Raw genomic sequence first — 27929 nt, forward strand, 5'->3', positions numbered from 1 at the left:
AATCAGTATTAAAGTTTAAATCACATATTAACCCTCATACATTGATAATGGGAGACTTCAATACTCCTCTGTCACCAATGAATACAGTCTTCCATAAAACACTATACAGAGAAACACTGGAACAAACGAACCTGCCAGGTATCTACAGAATATTTCACTCAAACTGAAAAAAGTATAGCATTCTCCTAGCATGTCACAGAACTTTATCCAAAATTGATCACATACTTGGACACAAAGCAAGTCTCAACAGATACAAGAAAATTGAAATAACACCCTGTTATCAGGCCATCATGGAATAAAACTATATTTCAAAAACAACCAAAAGACTACAATTCATGAGGGAAATGCTCTATACTAAATGAATACTTGATCAAGACAGACCTAAAGAAAGAAATTAAAGACTTTTTGTAATTCATGAAAATGAATACACAATATACCAAAATATATGAGACACCATGAACGTGGTGCTATCACAAGAAGTATGGATGAAAATAGATATCATACTAGCTACTTAACAGCACACCTGAAAACTCTAGAAAGAAAGAGGCAAGCACACTGAAGATAAGCAGACTATAGGAAATAAACAGGGCTGATATCAATAAAATAGAAACAATGAGAACAGTACAAAAAAAGAAATAATGTGGTGATATATTGTGTACCCCAATAAACTTGCCTGAGGATCAGAGGACAGAGCCAGCCACTGGATTAGACTTAGAGATCAGGCAGTGGTGCCACACATCTTTAATTCCAGCACTTGAGATCTCATGCTTATGCTTGGGAAGCATGCACACTTTTAATCCCAGGAAGTAATATGGCAGGGCAGAAAAGGTGTACAAGTTGTGAGGAAACAGGAACTCACCCTCTTCAGGCTGAAGATTTTATAGAGGTAAGAGCTAGTGACTGTCTGATCTGCTTCTCTAATCTTTCAGCTTTCACCCTGGTATCTGGCTCTGTGTTTTTTATTAAAAGACCATTTAAGATTCAAACAAGAAAACAAGAGTTTGTTCTTTGAGAAAATCAGCAAGACAGAGAAAATCTTATCCAAATGAATTAAAAGACAGACTGTCCAAATCAACAAAAAGAAAAGAATAGGTGACATAACAGCAGACAAAGCAGAATGATGGAGAATCATCAGGTCATGCTTTAAGAACCTGTAATTCTTGCCCATGGGAAATAATTGTCCCTGCTCCCATGTGGGCCTGGAAGCCCATGCCTGCCCTGCATAGGCAGAGTTAGAAAAACTGATGCATTGTCGACATGGTGAACACAGTGATGTTTCATGACTAGATTGAGATCAAGGACTTTCGATACAATGAGGACTCGGAGAGAAATAATTCTACTCCTGCCCCTGTGGCGATAACTTCATCACCAACCAAGATTTGGAGGATGGAGAAGATGTGGCAATGTGTCCTAGCTGCTCTCTCATTATAAAAGTGATTTATGACTAAGATCAGTTTATGTGTGGAAAAACAGTCAAAGCACCTCCAACCAACAAAGAGTTAGTTAAATGCTGAAGAAGCCCCTGGGAACCCAAATCCTGAGCAGCAGGGAAAGAGCCCAGGTGGATGGATCAAGTGCCGAGTAAACAACCTCTTCACAGGACAGCAGTCTGTAGCTTACTCTTCTGTGGGTGTGGATCTTCAGCTGCTGGATTCATCATAAAAAATGAGCCTCTGACATGTCAGACCTGGATTTCACACTCATATGGAATTGGAAGGATTACTAATTGTCCACCTGAATTTAAAGGAAGAGCCTTAAAAAAGTAGTGCTTTTTCTTTCTCTCAGTTGCACCATTTGAATATCTTAAAATTAATTCATCTTCTGAAAACAATATCATCCACTTCAATCTTGAAGCTCTTTATTTCATTTTTTAAATATTTATTATTTTATTTTTAATTATGTGTATGTGTGCATTTGTATGGGAGGATGTGCATATGAGTACAGTTGCCCAGGAAGGCTAGAGGCACCGGATCTCCTGAAGCAGAAGTCACAGGCAGTTGTGAGCCACCTGACATGGGTGCTGGGTTCAAACTTGGGTTTGAAAGCACTATGTGTTCCCAACTTCTCTCTCCATCTCTCCAGCCCAAGAAGGTCTTTATTTTAAAAGATTGCATTTTGGCCCGGCGGTGGTGGCGCACGCCTTTAATCTCAGCACTTGCAGGCAGATCTCTGTGAGTTCAAGGCCAACCTGGGCTACAGAGTGAGTTCCAGTGCAAAGCTACACCGAGAAATCCTGTCTTGAAAAACCAGAAAAAAAATTTTCATTTTGACTCAGTTGCTGAGATGATTCAGATGAGGCCTTTCTCTGCCATTTGCTTTGTTTGAACCTTAAGGAAATCTGTGCCTTTCCTGGTGCTGCACTCTGGCTCCTCTTCAACCAGTCACTCTGATCTTTCCATGATTACATTGTTCATGTTCTCAGTCATTTCTGTTACCCCTCAGGCAAAGAGTTTAATCATAGTATTAGATTGTGAAGCCATGGTTTCTCTGTAGCTTCTAGTTAGTGACTAAGGAAGGAAAAGCTGGAGTGAAATGGTAAAAGAAACAGCACCTGATACTTTGTCTGTCCCTTAGGTTAGGACAGGATAAAACGAAACACAGCCAATGAAAGTAAAACTGGCATCAGTGAGAGGTGTGAAGTCTTCCAACTTGGCAAATTAATGTACATGAATAATTTTGCAATGTTGGAGCAATTATTTCTGTAACTGGGCCTTTATTTCATGAAATGACTGAAAGGATTGCATTTCAGACGGGTTAGGTTGAGTCTTCATATGGCAGTATCTGTAACATATCACAGCCTGTGTCAACCCTAGTCCTAATAAGTGACATCCCCACAACAGAGGATGAGCTTGAAATTGAGAGCTGGCTCTAAATGAACATGCCCATGAGGGCACACCTAATAAGGCTGCACATAATGCATGTCCAAATCAGATGTGCACTCCTGTTGAGTGATACTTCCTTTGAAAAATAGAAATATGTGAAGCTGGACTGTTAGTCTTCCTTCACTGCATTCTGAGAGTAGCAACAAGTAGACTTACCTATGAATAAATTTGAAAAGTTCCTTTGTAAACACAGCTTTGCTGTGAATGCATAAAATTTTCAAAGTGCACTGGTACCCAGCAGATTGGGGTATAACTGCTGCTCTTAAAAAATAGCCAGTAGGGATTGAAAACATGGGTCGTGGGTTAAGAGCACAAGCTGCCCTTCTAAAGGACCTGTGTTCAAATTGGTTTGTTTTGCTTTGTTTGTTTGTTTTTTGTTTTGTTTTGCTTTGTTTTTAGAGACAGGGTTTCTCTGTGTAATTTTGGTGCCTCTTCTGGATCTCTCTCTGTAGACCATGTCAGCCTTGAAATCACAGAAATCCACCTGGTTCTGCCTCCCAAGTCCTGGGATCAAAGGCATGATCCATTGTCGCCTGGCCTGTGTTCAATTCTTAGCACTCATATACCAGCTCACAACTGTCAGTAACTCCAGTTCCTGGACCTATGTAGACACCAGGCATGCATGTGGTGCACATACAGAGATACAGAAAAAACACCCATACAGCTAAATAAAATGTTATTATAAAAGAAATAAACTAGCCAATAATATGTTACACCCTGTGATTGGAGGTTTAAATTAAAATATATAACCAGTTTTTGTTTTAATGATGATTACTGTGCAGTTCTAGATAACCATTATGCTGAGACAAAGTAAGTTAAACATTGCCTGAAGTGTGTTGTACATCACATGTCACATTTCTTTGTTTTCTGTCAGAAGTGCGGAGGTCTACTCACAATGGGCCAAAGTTAAGAGTTCTATCTCATGTAAAATCATGACACCAAAAACCTTTAATGGAAAATTTTGGTATTTGGAGGAATAAGAGCTTCATGAAAACATGAATTTGCATGATCTCATTTTATTAGCTTAGCAGTGCAAGTAATTCTAATGAATTAATACATACAGTTCTAAAGATTGTTGGTTGTATCTGAATGCATATGTGAACATATATGCAGAATCCTTTTGAGAACTAACAACTTTACACATTTTGAAGTGCGATGATGTTATTGAAGAAAAATGGACCTTCCATTGGCTGTGATTCATGATAGTTTTGAGTTTATAAAGGTTTTAGTCCTGGCAAGAAGCCACATCTGAAATGAACAGATGAGATCACCTGTCCCTGTCTCCTGAAGGCACAGATGAGGAATCCATAGGCCCTGGCAAAGACTACAGAGCATATGGGACAGAGCTGGTCCACTTACCAGTTCTCAGAGGTGCTCTGGAAATGTCTGGGACTCCAGTCACATCTGAATGGCCTTAATTTTTTTGTTTAACACAAGACAAACAGGTGGTGTTCCTTTTATAGTTTCTAAACTTGCTCAGTTGCTTTAAAGACAAAATCATACTCCAACCAATCACTGGCTGGCAGTCTGAACATGCTTTTCTCTCCTGAGGTGTCTCAACTTGGACTTTTTCCTGCTCCTTTGTGTTAGCAGAAAAACTACATCAAGGATTCTGCTCTGCTATGAAATTCATCCACAGCAGAGGAAGTCTGTTAGTGGAATCTCCAAAGCCACTGATGTGATCAGAGGACAGTCTGCTTCTGTGTAGCTCATTCTTACCAGTCCCCTTCTCTGTCTATCTGAGCAGTGACTTGCCCTCTAAGATTATTTGGGGGACATCAAACAGCAGTAAGATTTTCTATCCTATTAAAATGTGCGGTCTGGAGATGGAGACCAGAACTGGAGCACTTGTCCAGCATGTCCAAGGTGAACACCTCCGCACCTCTGGCAGAAAACAAAGAAATGTGACATGTGATGTACAACACACTTCAGGCAATGTTTAACTTACTTTGTCTCAGCATAATGGTTATCTAGAACTGCACAGTAATCATCATTAAAACAAAAACTGGTTATATATTTTAATTTAAACCTCCAATCACAGGGTATAACATATTATTGGCTAGTTTATTTCTTTTATAATAACATTTTATTTAGCTGTATGGGTGATTTTTCTGTATCTCTGTATGTGCACCACATGCATGCCTGGTGTCTACATAGGTCCAAGAACTGGAGTTACTGACAGTTGTGAGCTGGTATATGAGTGCTAAGAATTGAACACAGGCCAGGCGACAATGGATCATGCCTTTGATCCCAGGACTTGGGAGGCAGAACCAGGTGGATTTCTGTGATTTCAAGGCTGACATGGTCTACAGAAGAGAAAAGCATGTTCAGACTGCCAGCCAGTGATTGGTTGGAGTATGATTTTGTCTTTAAAGCAACTGAGCAAGTTTAGAAATTATAAAAGGAACACCACCTGTTTGTCTTGTGTTAAACAAAAAAAAATTAAGGCCATTCAGATGTGACTGGAGTCCCAGACATTTCCAGAGCACCTCTGAGAACTGGTAAGTGGACCAGCTCTGTCCCATATGCTCTGTAGTCTTTGCCAGGGCCTATGGATTCCTCATCTGTGCCTTCAGGAGACAGGGACAGGTGATCTCATCTGTGCCTGAACTGAACTGGCTTGACCCAGAGATCAGACTGGTGAATAACCTAACAAAAAACCAAAACTTTTCTCCAATGACTGATGGAAGCACATGCAGAGATCCATAGCCAATTGCTAGACAGAGCTCCAGAAGTTTCATCAAAGAGAGAGAAAAGGGATTCTATGAACAAGTGCATCAGGATCATGATGGGGAAACATGCAAGGATGACCAAACCAGAGGGAACTCATGAAAGTTGGATCAATGGCTGTTGAACCTACATGGGACTGGACTAGGCCCTTTGCATGATGAGACAGTTGTGTAGCTTGATCTGCTTGGGAGGCCCCCGGGAGGTAGGATCAGAATCCATCTCTGGTGCATGAGTGGGCATTGTCGAGCCCACTATGTATGATGGGACACCTTGTGCAGCCTTGAGGCAAGGGGAAGGGCTTGGACTTGTCTCTACTGAATGTGCCTCCACATGGGAAGTCTTGGCTTCTTGTGTGAGGGAGTGGGGGTGGATTAGGAGGGAAGGCTGGGGGTGGTGGGAGGAGGGAAGAGGGTGATCTTTGATTGGTGTAAAAAATGAATGAAAAAAATTTCTTAATAAAAAAAACCCCAAAAACATGCAGTTAGCTGGCACATTTGGACCCAAGTTTCTAACACAGGGTTGGGTCCTTTTCCATTGGATATTTCATAGCAGGAGTAGAAAGAGTCTACTTAGTTCTTAGGGTTTCTATTGCTGTGAAGAGATACCATGACCACAGCAACTCCTATAAGAAAAATAAAAACATTTAATAGTGGTGGCTCACTTATATTTCAGAGGTTCAGTATATTATTATCGTGGTAGAATGTGGCAGCCCGCAGGCAGACATGGCTAGAGAGGTAACTGAGAGTCTTATATTTTGCAGGCAACAGGAAGTTATCTGACTTACTGAGCAGTATCTTGAGCATATATGAACCTCAACACCCACCCCCAGAATAACACACTTCCTCCAGCAATACCACACCTACTCTAACAAAGCTACATCTCCCATTAGTGCCACTCCTTTTGGGGGCCATTTTCTTTCAAACCACTCAGGGAAATGGAGTTGAAGGGGGTGTCAGTTTCATATTATACCAAAGATGAACCCAGTTGAGACCAGATGGAGGGAACATTGCCATGTCACAGGCCTTCCTACTTTTATACTTGAATATAACCAGAATATGATTTAATAGAATGTTTAATTCTGATGGTTGTTAAGGGGAAGATAAAGGTATTCTATTGTTTATAGTAGAGTGTGTGCATAGTATGTACAGGTAAGGCTCTCAGATGACCAAGTGCACTCTTAGAAGAGGGGTCTGCACAGCTCAAACTAAAGTCCTTGGTTGCTAGATGTGGGAACCTAGTTACTCAGTTTTCCATGGTGACTCAGTTTGAATCTGAAGTCCATTCTGACCCAAAAGAGCTCAAAACTTGCTTGCTCTGGTCTCTTGAGAAGTTGTGGTAAAGATCCGATAAAGCACCTGGGAAAGTACCCATTATCTAGCTAATGAAGGCTGTTGATGCTAGCAGGAGGCACATGATAGATAGTGAAGCTGCCTGTCATTTAATTCAAGGACAGAGTAAGGATGAGGTTATTTTCTTATGGTAGTGCTTGACTGCCTATGCTGTGTAAAATGCTTCCTTCTGCTTCTGCCTTTAGTTTGTATATAACCAAGTGAAGCAATATACTTGGGGATACTTGGTATTGACTGAGAGTCCATTTGACTCTGAAAAAAAACCAAAGAACCTGTACTTCTCAAAACTAGAAAAATCTAAAAGAAATGAATAATTTCTGTGATACATACAACTTACCAAAGTTATCATCAGATAAATTTCATAAATAGACTTATAAACCTTAAGGAAACAAAAGCAGTCATGAAAACAGTCTAGGATCAGCCTCTTTTAGAGCCAAATTTTATCAGATTTTCAAAGACAAATTTATTTACTCAATTTTTTTGACAAAGTAGAAAAAGAAAAAAAAAACATTGCCAAATTCATTTTAGGAGGCCACAGTCACCTGGATACCCAAAACAAAAAAGAATTCCTCAAAAGGAATTATAGACCAATTTTCCTCATGAACATAGATGTGAAAAATACTCAATAAAGTACTCACAAACCTGCTGTGGGATGTTCTGTATGGCAAATGTGTTGCTAATTAGTCAATAAATAAAACACTGATTGGCCATTGGCTAGGCAGGAAGTGTAGGCGGGACAAGGAGGAGAATAAAGCTGGGAAGTGGAAGGCTGAGTCAGAGAGACACTGCCAGCCGCCACGATGACAAACAGCATGTGAAGATGCCGGTAAGCCACAAGCCATGTGGCAATATATAGATTAATGGAAATGGATTAATTTAAGCTGTAAGAACAGTTAGCAAAAAGCCTGCCATGGCCGTACAGTTTGTAACCAACATAAGTCTCTGTGTTTACTTGGTCGGGTCTGAGAGGCTGTGGGACTGGCAGGTGAGAAAGATTTGTCCTGACTGTGGGCCAGGCAGGAAAACTCAAGCTACACAAACCAAATCCAAAAATACATAAAAAATATCATCCACCATGACCGGGTAGGCTTCATGCCAAAGATGTAGGGATGGTTCAACCTAGGAAAATCTATCAATGTAATCCACCATATAAACAAGCTGATTGCGAAAACCCATGTGATCATCCCATTAGATACTGAAAAAGGCTTAGAAAAATCCAACACTTCTTCATGATAAGTCTTGAAGGAATCAAGGATACAGGAGATAGTCTTAACAGAATGAAGGCAATTTGAAGTAGCCTATAGCCAACATCAAATTAAATGGAGAGAAACTCAAAAAGATTCTGCTAAAATCAGGAATAGGACAAGGCTTTCCACTTACTCTCTCCATATCTATTTAATACAGAACTTGAAATATTAGGAGAGCAATAAGTCATCTGAATTAGATCAAGGAATGTAAATCAGAAAGGAAGCAATCCAAGTATTACTATTTTCAAATGATGTGATACTCTACACGAGAAAATAAAAAAAAAATTTAGCAGGAAACTCATATTGCTAAAGACACCCTCAACAAAGAAGATGGATATATAATTAACTTTAAATAATTAGTAGCTCTTCTGCATACAAATGACAAATGGACTGATAAAGTAGTCAGGGGAAACACCACCCTTCAAAATAGCCAAAAACAATATAAAATACATTGATGTAACTCTAACCAAGCAAGTGAAATGCTTATTTGACAAAAACTTTAAGTCTTTGAAGAAAGAAATTAAAGAACATATCAATGGAAAGATTGTCCATGTTCATGGATCAGTAGAATTAAAAAATGGTTTTCTTATCAAAAGATATCTATGAGACTCAATTCAATTCCATCAAAATTCAAACATAATTCTTTAAAGATCTTGAAATGACAATATTCAATTTCATATGGAAGAGCCAAAAACCCAAGATAGCTAAAATTATCCTGAACAATAAAAGAACTTCTGGAAGTATAACCATCCCTGACTTCTACAGAACTACAAAGCTATAGTAAAAAAAAAAAAAAAAAACCTCCCATGACATTGGAATAAAAGCAGATATGTTCTCCCAATAGAACCAAATTGAAGACTCAGATACAAACTTACTCACCAGTGGAAATCTGGATTTTGATAAAAATACCGAAATGCATAATGGAAAATAGAAAGCATCTTCAACAAATGGTGCTGGTCTAACTGTGTGTCTGCATGTAGAAGATTGCAAATAGGTCTATATTTGTCACTTTGACCAAAACTCAAGTCCAAGTGGATCAAAATATCATCATAAAACCATACAAACTGAATGAGAAAAAATAGAAATCAGAGTATAGCCTTGAATGCATTGGATCAAGGGATACTATCCTAAACAGAACACCCATAGCACAGCAACTAAGATTAACAATTAATAAATGTGACCTCATGAAAGTGAAAACCTTCTGTAAGACAAAGTACTAAGGACACCATCAATAAGACACAACAGAAGCCTAAAGAATGGGAAAGATTTTCAGCAACTCCACCTTTGATCACAGGCTAATATCCAAAATAAATGAAGAATTCAAAAAGTAACTAGATGCAAACAAACCAAATAATTTGATGTAAAATTGGGGTACAGAGCTAAACAGAAAATTCTCATCAAATGAATCTCAAATGGTTGACAAACATTTAAAAAAATTGTTCAACATCCTTAATCAACAGGAAGTACAAATCAAAACTATTGTGAGATTCTATATTACACCTGTCAGAATGTAAGATCAATAAAGTAAATTGGAACTCATGCTGGAGAAGATGTAGAGCAAGAGGAGAATTCCTCCATTGCTGATAAAAGTGAAAACTTGTACAGCCGCCTTGGAGATCAACATAGCTGTCTCTTAGAAAATTGAGAATCAATCTACCTCAAGGTTTAGCTATACCACTCTTGGACATATACTCAACAGATGCACCCATCCTACAAAAGAACACTTACTCAACTATGTTCATAGTCACAATTTTATTAGCAGCTAGAAACTGTAAATGACACAAATGGCAAGCAGGAGAATAGATAAAGTGTAGCATATTTACCCAATGAATCATTACTCAGCTGCTAGAAAAAAATAGCATCATGAAATTTGCAGGCTAATGGATAGAAGTAGACAAAAATTGTCATGAGTTGGACCATCCAGACCTAGAAATACAAACAGAGTATGTTCTTATGTATATGTAGATATTAGCAGCTAAGTAAAGGATACTACAATCCACAAACACATAGAGGCTTAATGAGCAGGAGGGTTTTAGGGAATCACATGGATCTCCCTATGAAGGGGAAACTGAATAGATTTTGTAGGTGATCTGGGAGTGGTTGGAGATGTGAACAGGAGAGATCAGGTGAGGGACAAATGAATGGAGAGTGTAGCTAGAGTTTTCCTGCCTGGCCCACAGTCAGGACAAATCTCTGTCACCCGCCAGTTCCACAGCTACTCAGACCCAACCAAGTAAACACAGAGACTTATATTGCTTTCAAACTGTATGCCCAAGGCAGGCTTCTGCTAACTGTTCTTATATCTTAAATTAACCCACTTTTATTAATCTATACCTTGCCATGTGGCTCATGGTTTACCGGCATCTTCACATGCTGCTTGTCATGGCAGTGGCTGGCAGTGACTCTTCCACTCAGCCTCCCATTCCCAGAGTTCTCCGCTCTCCTTGTCTGGCCTATACTTTCTGCCTGGCCACTGGCTAATCAGTGTTTTATTTATACAGAACAATATCCACAGCAGGAGAATGAGAGAGAGTACAGAAAAAAAACAACTGGAATACAGGGCATTTAGGAGGCTGTGAGGAAATCTAGTGCACTAAAAACTTCCTGGAGCCTATGAGGGTGACCCTGGCAACAACCCCTACTAATGGAGGATATGGAGCCTGAACATGCCATCTTCTGTAACTAGGCTAGACTTTTAGGAGTAGGACTGGAATACCAACCCAAACACAAAAACTTAAGCCCACACCTGTGCTACCTGCAATATTAGTTGTTTCAATGGCAATTCAGATCTTCTAAGAGGGACTAACCAATGATTGGTCTATGGTGAGACCCAAGCCATGAAAAATAGCCCATGACAGACACTTCCTAGGTGGCCAGGAACTGCAAGTTGGATGTCTCAGAAACATAGGTTAAAACCAAACATGACTGACAGAAAGAAAGTAAAAGGAAGAAAGAAGAAAAGAAAGTCAATGAAATGATTCCTAATATTATTCTGCTATACCCATAGAACAATGTAGCCCAATCATCTTCAGAGAGACTATCTCCTGCACCTGATGGGTTAAGATACAGAGACCCATACCTGAAAAATAGGCAGAGTTAGGGAACCCTGTAGAATAGTGGGAGGAATGATGTAGGCCCAGAGTGGTCAAGGATACCAGGAGAATACAGCTCATAGAAGCAACTAAGAAAGGCTCATAGGGGCTCACAAAAACTGAAGTGAAAATCACAGAGTCTACAGGGTCTGTGATAGGTCCTATGAACATGTTATGATCACTTAGCTTTGAGTTTTTGTGGATATTTAACAGTGGGAGTGAGGGTGTGTTTGACTTTATTGCCTGCTTTTGGGACTCTTTTCCTCTTACTAGTTTGCCTTGTCCTCCTTGATATATGTTTTGTGCCTAGTCTTAGGTTACACTCCATCCAATAAGTGCATATGATAATTAAGTGTTCATCAAATTTTTTGTTTCAATTGGTAAAGACGGAAAGGTTAATTATGTTTATCATTATACACTATATGTAAATAACTATGTGAAAGATCTAAATGCTATAATATGTGTGTATATATTTAGTTAAATACATTTTGTAATAAAGTATAGGGCATGCTAATAACTTTTTAAAAGTGTCATTAATGAGAATTTCCATTATGAGGCAGAATATCAAAGATGAGCCAACAGAAATGCAAACCCTGGTGACCTGAAACTGAAAAACAATAATGTGAAGCAACCATCAGAATCAAAGTGTGCACAGTACGCTAAGGCTAACGGTTACAATAGATTCTTTAAAATTCCCATGAGAAAGCACAGAGAACCTCAGTACATGGATAAAAAAGGTCCAGACACATTATATAGCAGCAAAGTTGAGGAATATCAATACTGTGTCCCTTCTATCAATTTTCTGCATCTACCAGTGTTAACATCTGACACATAGGATCTGAAAACTTCATAGACAAATTGCATCTCTTTTTCTAGTAAGAATAGATTAGTTCTTCTATAATTCTCTTAATGTTGTATTTATTAATTAATTAAAAGGAATATTGATCATCTATCTGGTATTAATCATGCCCCAAGTCTGTGATTGGACACAAGTGAAGCAAAATAAAATTGCGTTGGCATAGAATTTGACAACTCACAGTTTTATTTTTTTCATACTCATTTTCAGCTGAAGAATGACACTAGGAACTGGTACAGAGATTATTTCTAAAGCAATGTATATGTCCACTCAGAAATATTAATATAATATTTGACATATAATCATATATACTAATCATATACCTCTATTTCTATGTATGAACATGTGCCCTATAGATAGAGACCAAAATTAAGTCACCTCTTTATGAAGGCTTTAATTATACTTGCTGATGTAGGAATCCTTGGCACACACTTGAAGAGACACTGTAACACAGCCTCTTCAAGCTGAACTCATGCCCGTGGTGTGCATTTGTGTTTTCATGTCAGATCATGACATGACAACTTTCAACTTAAGGAGATGCATGAGGAGACAAGAAAGAGAAAGGTTTCTCTCTCACCCCCCAGATTAGTGAATTAGAATCTAATATACAAAAACCACAGTACAATAAAATGCATTAGAAAATACCAAAATAATGATCAATAAAGGAGAAAATTTTCTGTAGTTCAAATGTTACAGAGGGAAATACAGGACAGAAACCCACTGAACATTTTTACATAGGCACAGACTTCTAATTCATGACATTTATGCAGGAAATGAAGAAGCTAATGACTTACTTAAAATCAATTATAGTATTATAAAAATGTTCCTCTACAGGTTTTGGATACAGGAAAAGTAAAAACTCACAGGCATTCCTTAAATCTCCATCATCCTCTTCATTGTGCTTTATTCTCCAAAAGCAGCTGCTTTCTGTAAAACTGCACAAGAAGAGAGAAAACTTCAGGAGCAAGAAAGAAATAACGAGAGTACACAGCTTCCTCATGTCTTCCAGGATCTAAGATTCATCAGAGGTGAAACCCTTTTCTTATGTAGACAAATATCACACATGCATTTACATATATGTGCCTGTTTTATTGCTCTTGCTGCATGGGGAGCATGTGTATATACCCCAGTTCCCATGTGCTCATCTGTATCATGATTCTTGGATACATCTGGAAATTTTTGGCCTAAGGATCTGCATCTGAGATCTGCAACCTTTTCATCAACACTGGTAGGAAAACTTATTGTGAGAATCATATTATGCAGCCCCAGGAGCCATGATTTCATTCATGCCCATAGTGTAAATGCCCCAGGGACAATCTGCTGAGCAGCTTGGGCCTCATCCTGTTTCAACACCCATGTAGAAGAACACCACTGGAGATCATTTCATTTCCCTGAATCCGTTTAAATTTTAAACCTCAATCCACTATGACTCCTTTAAACTGTCCATTGTCTCAGTAGCACAATGACATTTAATAATATGTTTCCCTGTCTTTTCTGAGGAATTGTTTGATAAGCTCTTCTCTTTTGTTTGATAGTGAAGAAAACTATTTTAGTCCTTATATCTAAAATGTTTCAAGCAAACAGATACACTGATCTTAACTGTAATTTCAATTCTATCAGGAAACATTATTCTTATTGTCTAGATAGTTTTGAAGAACATCTTTATGTTTTTATCATTCTATTCTGAGTTAACTTTTCATAGTGAATCTACCCATAGCTGTTATATGAGCTCATTTGTCTGGATCTATTGAGTTTACAACAATGAGGGAATGGAGAGCAAATTGTCACCATTACTCATGTTACTAGCAGTTGGTTGGCAGGTGTACTTTAAGGTGCTGTCATTGATGATGGGTGATGTGCTGTAATATGACAGTGGCCATGTGACTTTCAAGTCCCTGTGGAAGAATACATTGACATTTAACACTGCAAACACTATTTGTGTTTTTAAAAAGTAGGTTTTTTTATGTTGAATCTGAATAGTTTTATGTAGAGTTAGGGTTAGGTTGACATTACAAAAACTACATCAAAAAATTTAAGTGACAGAAGTAGAAAGAGTTGTGGAAGAAAATTTATGCAGTTCCAAGGTGATTCAATTTGTCATATAATAGAAGGCAAAGGTATTGACTTCACAAACTTTAACTCTTTAAATACACATTTCTGTGTGTCACTACTTTGTATTTGATAACTGATTTTCTGGATTGTTTAAAGTCAATTTCTAAATATTTCTGTGGAAATTTGACTTTTTCTTTATAGATTCATGTGCCACAATTTAAAACAACACTCTTCTATTTATTTGATGACATTTATCCCTGTGTACTATGGGCAGGCTTGATTTGGAAGAACACTACATAGGTTTGTCTTCATTAGGTAAGCATTAGTTTTCATTTGGCTATATTATGTTTATTGGAAACATAGTATTCTTTTACATTGTTTAAGAAAAGTAAAGTATGCCATTCAAAATGTAAAGAAAATTGTTTGCATGCATAAAATGTTTAATATAAGCTCTGGTTCTCTATGATTTGTCCCCAAATCAGCTTTGAATGGTGTGTGTATGTTAGTGAATCAGTGAGTTTATTTGCATATGTGTGAATGTGTGTCCAAATGTAGATGCACATATGTACATACAGTGGCTTCAATATTAATTTTGATTTAGTGGGGATTCAGTTGTAATTCCAGATTCCAGTGACAATTCAATTTCAGAAGGGATAGTTTAATTTTTCAAGAAGTTTTAGAGCTTTTATTTTAGGGAAATTTATTCCCAAGCCACTTTGTCCTCAGACATGGAATTACATCACACCTAGAACAGAAGTTGGTATTACTCTCACAGAGCAATTAGGAATGGAGTAGTTTTGTGGGAAATCACCCTTAGTAGACACAGTAATAAATATCTACTATACATGTTGTAGTCTGTTTGTATGGTTGTGACAAAGACAGTGATACAAAGCAACTTGGGAACAAAGAGTTTATTTTGATTATACCTCCATGTCACAGTCCATCATGGAGGGAAGTAGGGTAGGAACTCAAGCAGGAACTTGTATTCAGATACTAAATCCGACACAGAGAAAGGCTGATTAATGGCTTGGTTTCTATAGCTTACCAGAGTGATTTGTAGTACCATAGAGAACCACCAGTACAGCGGTGGCACTGCCACAGTGAGCTGAACCTTCCCGTATCTATCAAAATCATGAAAATTACTCAAAGTTTTGCCATGAGAAATGTAAGAGATACAATTGCTCAAATTTAGTTCTTCTTCTAAGATGACCTCAAATTGTGTCAAGTTGACAGATAACTAACTAGGACAAGTCACAGAATATGATAACTTCTGTGTTCAATGTCCTAATAGTAAGTTGACACTAAATATTCCACTTATTAGTGTTTTAATGGAACATACATTAAGTGATTAATATTTGTCCCTTAAAGAATAGAGAAATTATGATGATGTTAGAAAGGAAAAATAGAGATAAATGTTCTAATACAAACTAAAGAAAGCAAACAAGGAAAACTTACACCTTTTTTTAAAAATTAAAGTCAACAAAAAGGAGAACAGCATATTGAAAATGGACTAAATAATTAGGAAATACATGTCAGACACCCATGACAGTGGAGTTCATAGGACATGAAGGAAAGGATATTGCTGCTGTTTTGTTATGTTGGCAGAATAAACTAACTTTTAAATGTTTATCTCCATACTAACAGATTACACCCATTCTCATCACTTCCCCAGAGAAGCTCTGACAATTAACAGAGGCATATAATTTGTCAAAATGAAGAAAATTTGGATCTTCAGAATCCTCAATTGGACATCTACATCGTACACCCTACCACCAAGGCTCAGGGAACATTGCAGAAAATGGAACAGAAAGATGGGAAGATCCATAGGTCATGGAGGCATACTGTAAAGTTGTGACATCTGCACACAGAGGTATGCTGCACTCATGTATTCAGATTATGCAATTGTCTGAACAAGACCTACACAGGTCCAGATTGGTACAAATCCAGGCATGGTTTGTGGAGGGCTTATGTGCCTTGGCCTGTACCTAAAAATTTGGTGACAGCTGAAGACTGAGATGAGGGAGAGCCAGTTTTTTTTTCAGGGGTCTGGGTCCTGGAAGTGTGCCCATGCTCCAGTGGATGGCTTAACACAGGTTTATATATGGGTAACACTATGTTTGGAGTCAGTGGGTAATAAATAATAGAGGTCATGAGGATGGACAGGGATTATGGAAGGGCATTGGTCCTGGAATGAGTTAAGGGTGGATGCTGGCAAAACACATTTTATTTATGTGTGAAATTCTCAGAACATAATTTAAAAATATTCAAAATAAACATCCTTTATATTCTTTATTATAGGGCAGTGGTTCTCAACCTGTGGGTTGTGAAAACTTTGGTAGCCAAATGACCCTTCACAGGGGTCACCAAAGACCATCTGCATATCAGGTATTTACATTACAATTCAACCAAGAGCAAAATTACAGTTATAAAATGGAAATGAAAATAATTTTATGGTTGGGGGTCACTTTATCATGAGGGACTGGATTAAGAGGTCAAAGCATTAGGAAAATTGACAACAACTACATTAGAATAACACCTGACACTTCAATAAACAAGTCGAAAGCAAGAAGTTCTACAAGATCTGCAAGACCAGAGATGCCAGTCTAGATTATCATACTCAGAAAATCTATCACTAAAATCAGAATGGAGAAAAGAATATACTATGATACAAACAAATTTATACAATTAATGCCCACCAATCAAACTTACAAAGACACTAAGAAGAAAACTTTATTTTTTTATTGAAAATCGATTTTTGTTTCCACACAATATACTCTGATTATGGTTCCCTCTCCCCTAACTACTCCAAGATTCTTCCCACCTCTCCATCCACCCTAATCCACATGTTTTCTTGTTCTCTATCATTAGAAAACAAGCATGCATCCAGAAAATTAAAATAAGATAAAATTTAAAAAAAGCCTGAAATAGGAAAAAACAAACAACTGAATAGAAAGATAAGACAAAAAAAGCACAAGAAATACATATATAAATAGAAACACACATTTTAGCATGCACAGAAACCTCCTAAAACATGAAATCAGAAATCATAACACATAAGTAAAAGACCTGTATGGTAAAAAAAAAAAAAATGTCAAGAAAAAACATGAGACAACAGCACCATTCAGTTTGCTTTATGTTGACCATCTATTGCCGGGTATGGGGCCTGGACTTAAGAGTGGTATCTATACACACTCAGAAATGAAAATTATTTTTTTTCTTTCTTGTGAGTATTGTCCTTTTCAGATAGCTTCTGGGATACAGATGGAGGCTTGTTATTGACCTCCACAATGAGCACTGAGACACCATGATCACCAAACCTGTGGAGTGTCTGTGCATGCTGTTGTAGTCTGTGCATTCATATGTGCATTGGTACTGATGCATTTAGAAGGATGTGTTTCTTTGGTGTTCTGCATCCCCTCTGATACTAACTTTCTTTTCACCAGCACTTCTCCAGGGTATCCTGAGCTATAGGGGGAAGGAACTAATGGAAAAACTCTATTTATGACTGAGTTTTCCATAATATCTCACTCTCTGCACATTGAGTGTCTCTGTATTTACATCCTTCTAGTGAAAGAGGCAACTTCCCCAATGATGTCTGAACAAGACATTAATTTAGAAGTATAGGAGAATGTTGTTGGGAGTCATATGTTTTACAGTAATATTTAGTTTTCTCCTGTCCATAGCCTATATTCTCTCAGGCTCATTGCCAACCAAGTAGTACATGGAATGGGTTCCATCTCATGGAGTGAGCTTTAAAATAAATACCACAAGCATTGTGCCACTATTGCTCTAGAGCATATTGCAGGCAGGACACAAATGGAGATCACAGGTTGTGTAGCTGGTTTGATTTTTACCTTTCTTTTCTGGTAGCATGCAGGGTACCTTCCAGTACCATCTACACTAGTCAGTAAAGCTGAAGGTTCTGAGTAGGCACCAGATTGTCATCTCCATGTTTCAGTGAGTCATATAGGTGGTATTTTCAGCATTAGGGCATTACCATCATTTTGTGGAGAGTAACTAATACACTGGTCAATAGCATGGATTGTTTGACTGTTCCCATGGGATTCTGTTGACCACCAACTCAATCAGATGTAAACTTTTGCCAGAATTGGAACATCATTTGGTGAGGAAAGATATACATTTAAGCCTCTGTCTCCCTCATATTTGATAATTTCATTTAAATCATCTTCATGCTTGTATACATTTTATGATATTTTTAATTTATTAGATTTTTACACACTCCCTCAAATGGCCCATAGTCTCTCCTTCACCCCCTCCTCTCTTACTTCCCAATTTGATCCTCCTGCTCCAGGTCACCATATTCATACAAAGCTATTTATTCTATTTCTTGTTCCTAGGCCTTTCCATTTCTCCCCACTAGTCACTTACTCTATACCTATCCTCTGGTGTCATATGGATCTTAGCCTGATTATCAAAGACTTAACAGCTAACACTGACATAGGAGCAAATACATACTATATTTGTCTCTTTGGGTCTGAGTTATTGCCCTCAGAATGATTTTTTTCTAGCTTCATTCATTTACCTGAAAATTTCCTTTTTTAAAAAAAAACCTGCTGAGTTGTACTCCATTATATAAATATGTATCAGGAGTTTTCTCCAGTCCCACTCAGACCCAAGTAAACACATAGAGACATATTATTTATAAACTGTATGGCTGTGGCAGGCTTCTTGTTATCTAGTTAATATATCTTATATTAACCCATTTCTATTAATTTATCAGTTGTCACATGGCTTGTAGTTTACCAGTACTTTTACATCTTGCTTCTTCTGGCTGGCGACTCCTGACTCTGCCTCCCTGTTCCCAGAATTCTCCTCTCTGCTTATCTCACCTGTACTATACTTCCTGCCTGGCTACTGGCCAATCAGTGTTTCATTTATCAATCAGAGCAACACATTCACAGCATACAGAGTGATACCCACAGCATAAATGTACCACATTTTCTGTTTCCTTCGATGAACATCTAGTCTGTTTCCACTATCATGATAATAATGAAAAGAGAAGTAATAAACATGGCTGAGCAAATGTCTCTGTAGTAAGTTGTAGATAGAGTCCATTGGTTATATTCTCAAGTAGTAAATCTTGATACTGAAGTAGATCTATTACTAGCTTCCTGAGAAACAACCACACTGATTTCCATAGTATCAGTAAAAATTTGTAGTTGCAATAGCAATGGACAAGTGTTCCTCTTATTCTATATTCTTGCCAGCCTGAGATGTCATTTATTTTACTGATTTTGGCCATTCTGACATGTGTCAGAAGAAATCTAAGTATAGTTTTGATTTGGATTTCTGTGATGACTAAGGATGTTGAGTCATTTTTAAATGCATCTCATCCATTTGTGTTTCTTTTTTTGAGAATACTCTGTTTGCCTAAACTGTGACATTCTGCATTTTAGTGAGAGTTTCTAGTACATGTTAGTGATGGAGCTGGGCAGAAAGAGGAAGTGATGTAGCTTGGCAGAGAGAGGAAGTAAGATGGCAGGGCACAGAAAAGGTATATAGGCATGAGTATATAGGAAGCAGCTCTCTCTTGGACTAAGGATTTCCTAGTGGTAAGAACTTGGGACTGTCTTGTTCTATTCTTCTTTCAACCCAATATCTGGCTCCATGGCTTTTTTTTATTAATAAAACCACTTACCAATTCATGTTACATATGGTGACCCAACATTTGTGGCACAAATTCATGAAAAAGCCATTTGCCTGGGGCTCAGGCTCAACCTGCAAATGACCAAAGTTTCCACCCCATGTGGGCTGGAATTTCTTTGGCTTCTTCCCTCCTGGTGGGTTGTGGGCTCTTTCTGGATCCCCATCTTGGACTGCTATCACACTAGGTAACTGCCTTGAAACTGTCTTGGGCTTCTACAATTCTACGCAGTTGGCAGATTTGGTGAGTCAATTGAGATAGCTTAGAGGGAGAAATTAGTTAAAAGATTATTTTTCTCTCACATTAAAAAATTGGATACATTTTTACAATGGAGTGAATTTGGTCTCTGATAACACATTAAGCAGTCTGAAAATAGAAGAATAAAATGAGAGGATGATTAATATTGATAGGATTTACATAACATCAATTATGAATATTATTTGTTTGATCATATTTTAATTATTAAAAAGGTTGGTTGATATGAGTGCAAAGATAAAAGTTTTAGAAAAACTTGTTAAAACAGATCAAAGAGATATTCAGACCAGACAGAAGAATTTAAAGGTGACCCTATCTCAGCATTGCATTATAGGGTTACAGAGGAACAGCGCAAAACTTTCTAACAGCCACAATTAATATATCCAGTAATCTTACAGGAACCACCAAATGCTCAAGGCTGTGTTCGAGCTGATTGAACACCTATGCAAATGTTAGATTTGAGGAAATTCAAAGAAGATAAAGTCTCATATTGTATGCATTCTCTGTTTGTAAAACAGATGTTAAACTCATGGTCAATTTGTAATAGAATTATCTCTCAATACTGGAAAGATTTGGTTACAACTCTTTTCAAGGCTGGAACCCAGTTCAAATAGAAGACCTTATGGAAAGAGGAGTATAAGAATATAGAACAATGATGTAGGGCTAGAGGTATAGAAATTTCCCAAGATCAATTTCTTAGAGAAGGCGATTATGCTGATATACAAAGACAATCATTATATGATGACCATACCCTAAGTCTGCTCCACATGGCAGGCTTGAATGCTTCAGACAGAATTGAAGAAGTAGGAAAGAAAGTTGAGTCATTTATAAAAATTGTACAGGGCCCAAAACAAACATTCACAGATTTCTTACAAAGCCTGTCTTCAGCAATAAATAGAATGATACCAAATTCAGAAGCTAGACAGATAATAATTAAATCTCTGGCTTTTGAAAATGCTAATGCACAATGCAAAAGGGTAATTAGGCCATTAAAGTCAAGATCAGCACCCTTGGAGGAATTAATATTGAATCTCATGACCATGATGATGCTTGGATAGGAGAGGTGATTTCCAGAGGTTTGAAGAAAAATAGTAAAGTCAGATGTTTCAAATGTGGTAAACAACGTCATAAAAAAGGAACTGTGAACAGGGCATTCCTAAAAAAAAGTTTTTTTCAAGGAATATTCCTGACAGAACATCATTCCCTTCTGGAATGTACAGAAGATGTGGTAAAGGCAAACATTGGACTAATGAATGCAAATCAATAAGAGACAGACAAGGTAATCATTTGCCATTGCCAAATTCAGTTCAGTCCTTTGCTGCCATTGCAGAAACCCCTTCTCAAAGGACCTAAATAACCAAATGCCTATTGCAAAAAATGATATTGCTCTAGATGATAGGAGAGCTTTAGAAAAAAGACAAAAATGTAAGGAAAAACTATCAAAATTGTAAAGATTTGAAAGGGAACCTCCCCAAAGATCCTTGAGGAAGGGTTTTTGTTTTTATCTCTCAGGAGAATGAGGGCTAAGGAATTTGAGGAACACTGGACAAATGAGACATCTGAAAAAAAGGGACAAATCATCCAGAAAAAAAATGTCCAAGAAAAAGAGTAAATTAGCCTTCTATTGATATGTCACATATATAAATTTCATAAGTCTTCCTTATTGTTTGTTTTAACTGTTCTCTACAGACACATAACACAAATGGTCTTTATGTATTCCCAGTTCAATTAAAAATTAAACCTGGCTTTGGAATTGGAGTGTGACTCTCTCCTTCTCTAAATGCAAACACACTTGTTAAAAGAATATGCAAAATGTCTGTATCATGTCAGAAGAGCCTCCTGATATGGGATAGAAGAATACCAAAAAAGGGACTATTCTATTGCTAATGATCTCAAAATTCTTTCTTTTTGTTTTGACTCTTTAAATTTTTTCTTAAAGTTTTATATATTTAAAACTTTTGTCATGATATTAATGGTCATACAGAGTACTAACTAATTCTAGAAAAAGGCTTCATCTATCTTTCTGTACATGATTTCCAGATTGATTTTCTATCATTTTTCTTCAGGGAACAATGACCATGCCTAACAGTGACCTTGAAGTATCCAAAAAGATGATGGAGCCCCATGATGTTGATTCCTTCAGGACAGTGATAATACCACTAAGATTACAAACACCACCCAAAGATCCACTTTGGACTACAAACTGCACATGAAAATTACAAGATGGCTAGCTGAGATGATCCAGCCTCATAGTCTACTCAAGCAAGAACTTGAGACAAGCCCTGTACTTTCAAATTATACAGAGACTGAACAAATAAATGATACAGCTAACTGTACAGAATATGCCATTTAAGATGTTTTAATAACATAGTTTCTTTCTTTCTTTTTTTTTTATGACATTGACACATGTCTGCTCCTAGCAGTACCAATCTACTTCAGAGAAGATAATGGGCATTGAAGATACTCCATATGAAGTTTACTTTCATTGTGGCAAAAGTTAGCCACTGGGCAAGGAAATAACCTTGCTTCAACTGCTGGCAGTATAGTGTCCAAAATGGACAAGCAGGACACAATGAAAGGGCTGCCAATCTTTGCCAAGACAAGGTAGTAAGGCTCTTTAGAAAATCCTGCTTTACAGATGAGTCTGTCAGATATGCTAGGTCTATAGGCCAAAGATGGATACTCCAACATTGCAGAAAAACCTCATGTGACTGTCTAGTCAGACAGCTGTTTCTGTCATTCCTCACATGTTTTGGAAGTTGATTGTTTGCGCTTCCTGTTTATCTAGGTAAAATTATTTCCTTCTCAGGTCTCCGAGGGAATTGAAGATTAGAGAGTTATAGTTATAGTTTTCCTTGTTAAGAAATTCAGAAAAGAAATGCACTATAAAAGTGAAAAGTGTGTAAGCTTGAAAGACATCAAAAGATAGTTTTTGGTTGGTAATACAAGTTAGGATAGAAAGTGAATTAGATACAACCCTTTAGATTCACAAAAGTATAATAGATAACAAAATATTTTTGCTTAATTTTTCAAATGCAAAGGACTAGATATTGTTGATATATTATTGCCTGTATATATTATATATAGTAGCTGTACTTATTGCATATTGTTTTTCTTACATTAATTATAATTTTTAAAAATTTTAGACAAAAAGGGGAAATGTGGTGATATTTTATAAAGTTTGCCTGGGGATCAGAGGAAAAAGCCAGCCACTATATCAAACACAGAGGTCAGGCAGTGGTAGCACACATCTTTAATCCTAGCACTTAGGAGGCAGAAATTCATTCAGATCTCTGTGAGTTCATGACCACACTGGGAGCAGAGCCAGGCATGGTGGCACACACCTTTAATCCCAGGACTAGTTAACCATAGAGGTTGGAGGTCTATACAGACAGACAAGAAGTGATAGAACTGGGCAGAAACAGGAAGTTATGTAGTTGGGTGGAGAGAGGAAGCAAGATTGCAGGGCACAGAAAAAAGTATACAGGCATGAGTATATAGGAAGAAGCTCTCTCTTGGGCTGAGGATTTCCTAGCAGGATTTCTATTCCTCTAATCTCTCAGCTTTCACCCCAATATCTGGCTCTGGGTTTTTTTTATTAATAAGACCATTTAGCAATTTCTGTTACATTTTAGTTTCTAAATGTGTGTTCTGGTTTATAAATCCGTATAACACTGCATGAACTAGGTTTGTGGAAAAAATTTACATTGGAGAATCCTGACCATGAAGTTAATTAGGACTAGTGAAACACAATGGAATTGTTCCTAGCTTTAGGATGTAACATGAATTGTAATTTTTTTTTAGGGTTTGTCTCATGAGAGCTTTCCTAAGGTCCACTCCTTGGTAGCTTGAACCAATTAAGAATAAGAAGCATGTTCAATTCTATGGATGTCTTCTGTTCCTCATGGACTCTTTTTTAAATGCTTCATTTTCTCTATTCACCTGCTAGTGTGCATTTCCATTAACTGCCAACTGTCTTGATCTCCCATCACAATTTCTTTAATTCATAACCTTCCTCTGAGAATATCTTTTAATGTTTTCCATTTAGATCAAGCCTCACCTAGCAAGAAGGCTAGACAGCTCAGAAAAGTTATTACTTTAGTGCCTAGAGTATAAAAGTCCTGTCAAAATAACAAGATTTTGGAGAGGGGTTGTAGCTTGAGTTTTCCCGCCTGGCCCACAGTCAGGACAAATCTCTCTCACCCGCCAGTCCCGCAGCCGCTCAGACCCGACCAAGTAAACACAGAGACTTATATTGCTTACAAACTGTATGGCCATGGCAGGCTTCTTGCTAACTGTTCTTATATCTTAAATTAATCCATTTCTATAAATCTATTCCTTGCCACGTGGCTCGTGGCTTACCGGGATCTTCACATGTAGCTTGTCATGGTGGCGGCTGGCAGTGTCTCCCTCTCAGCCTTCCACTTCCCAGAATTCTTCTCCTTGTCCCGCCTATACTTCCTGCCTAGCCAATGGCCAATCAGTGATTTACTTACTGACCAATCAGCAACACACTTGACATACAGACCATCCCACAGCAAGGGGTAGAGGTCACTATGCGTAAAATAGTTGTACAAGCAAGTAAAGTCTTGTGTGTTTGTAACCTCATTGACCATACAGTATGATGGGAAGTAGAAATAGGGAATCCCTGAACTGTGGTCTAGCTGTCTGAAGCAGAAACTAAGACCATCTCAAGGTTTAAGAAGAGGACTGATACCTGAGGTCATGGCTTCCACACGCACTTTGGGGCAAGTGCACACCTCTACACAAAGATAATAAACAAGATTACCATTTCCAGAATGTGATTTATTTTTTGATTCTTTTGTTCTTTAAGATTACAGTGCAGTTATTTGCAATAAAAATAACCTATCATTTTTGCTCATTGGAACAAGAGGTGAATGACTCTGCTCATATCCAGAGAGTCCTACCCATTGGACCTTTCCCTGTGACACATCCCATCACTGGGAAAGACCGTCCAACTCTGTCCCAGTTGCTGGCCAGCAGGCAGGGCACCTGAGGAATGCGTCCCTCACCAAGATCCCCCACTGGACCCTGCAATCTACATTCCCTGCCCCCATACCCATCCACCAGAGAACCCAGCCACTTCCTGAGGCACTGAAACCAAACCACCAGCTCTCATTAGAACAAGAGAGCTCTCATTGGACCAAGAGTCCTTGTAATCTACATTTCCTGCCCCCATACTCATCCTCCTGAGACCCCAGCCACTTCCTGAGGCAGGGAAACCAAATTGCCAGCTCTCATTGGACAAAGAGATCTCATTGGAACAAGAGTAACTTCCTGAGATAGGTAATCTGCCACCCCTCATTAGATCAAGAGTGGCTTTCTGAGAAGTAGAATCTGCCACTTCCTTGGGTATATGACCAAGAGTGGTATAGCTGGGTCTTGGGGGAGACTGATTCCAAATTTTCTAAGAAAGTGCCATATTGATTTCCAAAGTGGCTGTACATGCTTGCATTCACACCAACAGTAGAAGAGAGTTCCCCTTGCTCCACATCCTTTCCATCATTAGCTGTCTTCAGTGTTCTTGATCTTAGCCATTCTGACAGGTGTAAGCTGGTATCTTAGAATTGTTTTGATTTGGATTTCCCTGGTGATTAGGGATATTGAGCAGTTCCTTAAATGTCTTTCAGCCATTTGAGCTTTCTCTGTTGAGAATTCTCTGTTTAGCTCTATAGCTCATTTCTTAATTGGACTGTTGGGCATTTTGATGTCTAATTTCTTTTTATTTTATTTTATTTTACAATACAATTCAGTTCTACATATCAGCTAGATGTGGAACAAGGATGACTGGACTGCTACTCACATCACCAGGGAGGCTACCTGGAAAACAGGACCCCAAAAAAAGACACAGGGATCACCCAATGACAGAGAAATGCATGAGATCTACATGAACAGCCCGGACATGAGTGGGGGAAATGAAGGGCGAGGGTCAAGGGAAAGAGAGCTTGGGGGAGTGGGAGATCCCAGCTGGATCAAGAACAGAGAGGGAGAACAAGGAATAAGAGACCATGGGAAATGAAGACCACATGAGAATAGGAAGAAGCAAAGTGCTAGAGAGGCCCACAGAAATCCACAAAGATACCCCCACAATAGACTGTTGGCAATGGTTGAGAGACAGCCTGAACTGACCTACTCTGGTGATGGGATGACCAAACACCCTAATTGTCATGCTAGAAACCCCATCCAATGACTGGGGGATCTGGATGCAGATGTCTAATTTCTTGAGTTCTTTATATATTCTGGATATCAGTCCTCTGTCAGATGTGGGGTTGGTGAAGATATTTTCAAATTCTGTAAGCTGTCATTTTGTCTTATTGACTATGTCCTTTGCTCTACAAAAGCTTCTTAGTTTCAAGAGGTCCCATTGATTAATTGTTTCTCTCAGTGTCTGTGCTACTGGTGTTATATTTAGGAAATGTTCTACTGTGCCAATGCATTCCAGAATACTTCCTATTATCAGGTTCTTCTATCAGGTTCAGAGTAACTGGATTTATGTTGAGGTCTTTGATCTACTTGGATTTAAGTTTTGTGCACCGTGACAAATATGGATCTATTTGGGTTCTTCTGCATGTTGACATCCAGTTACGCCAGCACCATCTGTTGAAGATGTTTTCTTTTTTTCCATGGTACAATTTTGGCTTCTTTGTCAAAAATTAGGTGTTCATAGGTATGCGGATCAATATCAGGATCTTCAGTTCGGTTCCATTGATCCACATGTCAGTTTTTATGCCAGTACCAAGCTGTTTTTATTACTGTAGCTCTATAGTAGAGCTTAAAGTCAGGGATCATGATGGTTCCAGAAGTTGTTTTATTGTACATGATTCTTTTGGCTATCTTGGGTTTTTTGGTTTTTTTTCATATGAAGTTGAGTATTGTTCTTTGCAAGTCTGTGAAGAATTGTGTTGGGATTTTGATGGGAATTACATTGAATCTGTAGATTGCTTTTGGTAAGATTGCCATTTTTACTATGTTAATCCTGCCTATCCATGAGCATGGGAGATCTTTCCATTTTCTGATATCTTCTTTAACTTCTTTTTTTCAGGGACTTAAAGTTCTTGTCATACAGGTCCTTCACTTGCTTAAGTAGACTTACCCCAAGGTATTTTATGTCATTTGTGGCTCTTTTAAAGGGTGATGTATCTCTGATTTCCTTCCCAGCCTGTTTTTCAATTGTATAGAGGAGGGCTACTGATTTTTAGAATTAATCTTGTATCCTGCTACATTGCTGAAGGTGTTTATAAGCTGTATGAGTTCTTGGTTGAATTTTTGGGGTCCCTTATGTATACTATCATGTCATCTGCAAATAGTGAAAGCTTTACTTCTTCTTTTCCAATTTGTGTCCCCTTCATCTCCTCATGTTGTCTTATTGCTCTGGCTAGAATCAAGTACTATATTGAGTAAGTACAGTGAGAACTTGTCTTGTTCCTGATTTTAGTGGAATCGCTTTGAGCTTCTCTCCATTTACTTTGGTGTTGGCTGTAGCTAGAGTTTTCCTGCCTGGCCCACAGTCAAGACAAATCTCTCTTACCTGCCAGTCCCACAGCCGCTCAGACCCGACCAAGTAAACACAGAGACTTATATTGGTTACAAACTGTATGGCCGTGGCAGGCTTCTTGCTAACTGTTCTTACTGCTTAAATTAATCCATTTCCATTAATCTATACCTTGCCACATGGCTCGTGGCTTACCGGCATCTTCACATGCTGTTTGTCATCATGGCGGCTGGCAGTGTCTCTCTGACTCAGCCTTCCACTTCCCAGCTTTATTCTCCTCCTTGTCCC

The 27929-nt window shown here is 38.1% G+C and overlaps 2 pseudogenes; one reads left to right on the forward strand and one right to left on the reverse strand.

Moving 5' to 3' along the window:
* Positions 1-13156, reverse strand: part of LOC131900537 (vomeronasal type-2 receptor 116-like) — a 38087-nt pseudogene extending 24931 nt beyond the window's left edge.
* On the forward strand, positions 1258-1514 carry LOC131900732 (diphthamide biosynthesis protein 3-like; annotated as a pseudogene).
* Positions 13157-27929: the final 14773 nt, after the last annotated feature.

This window comes from Peromyscus eremicus, unplaced genomic scaffold, assembly GCF_949786415.1.
Source record: "Peromyscus eremicus unplaced genomic scaffold, PerEre_H2_v1 PerEre#2#chr22_unloc_1, whole genome shotgun sequence".
Classification (NCBI taxonomy): Eukaryota; Metazoa; Chordata; class Mammalia; order Rodentia; family Cricetidae; genus Peromyscus; species Peromyscus eremicus.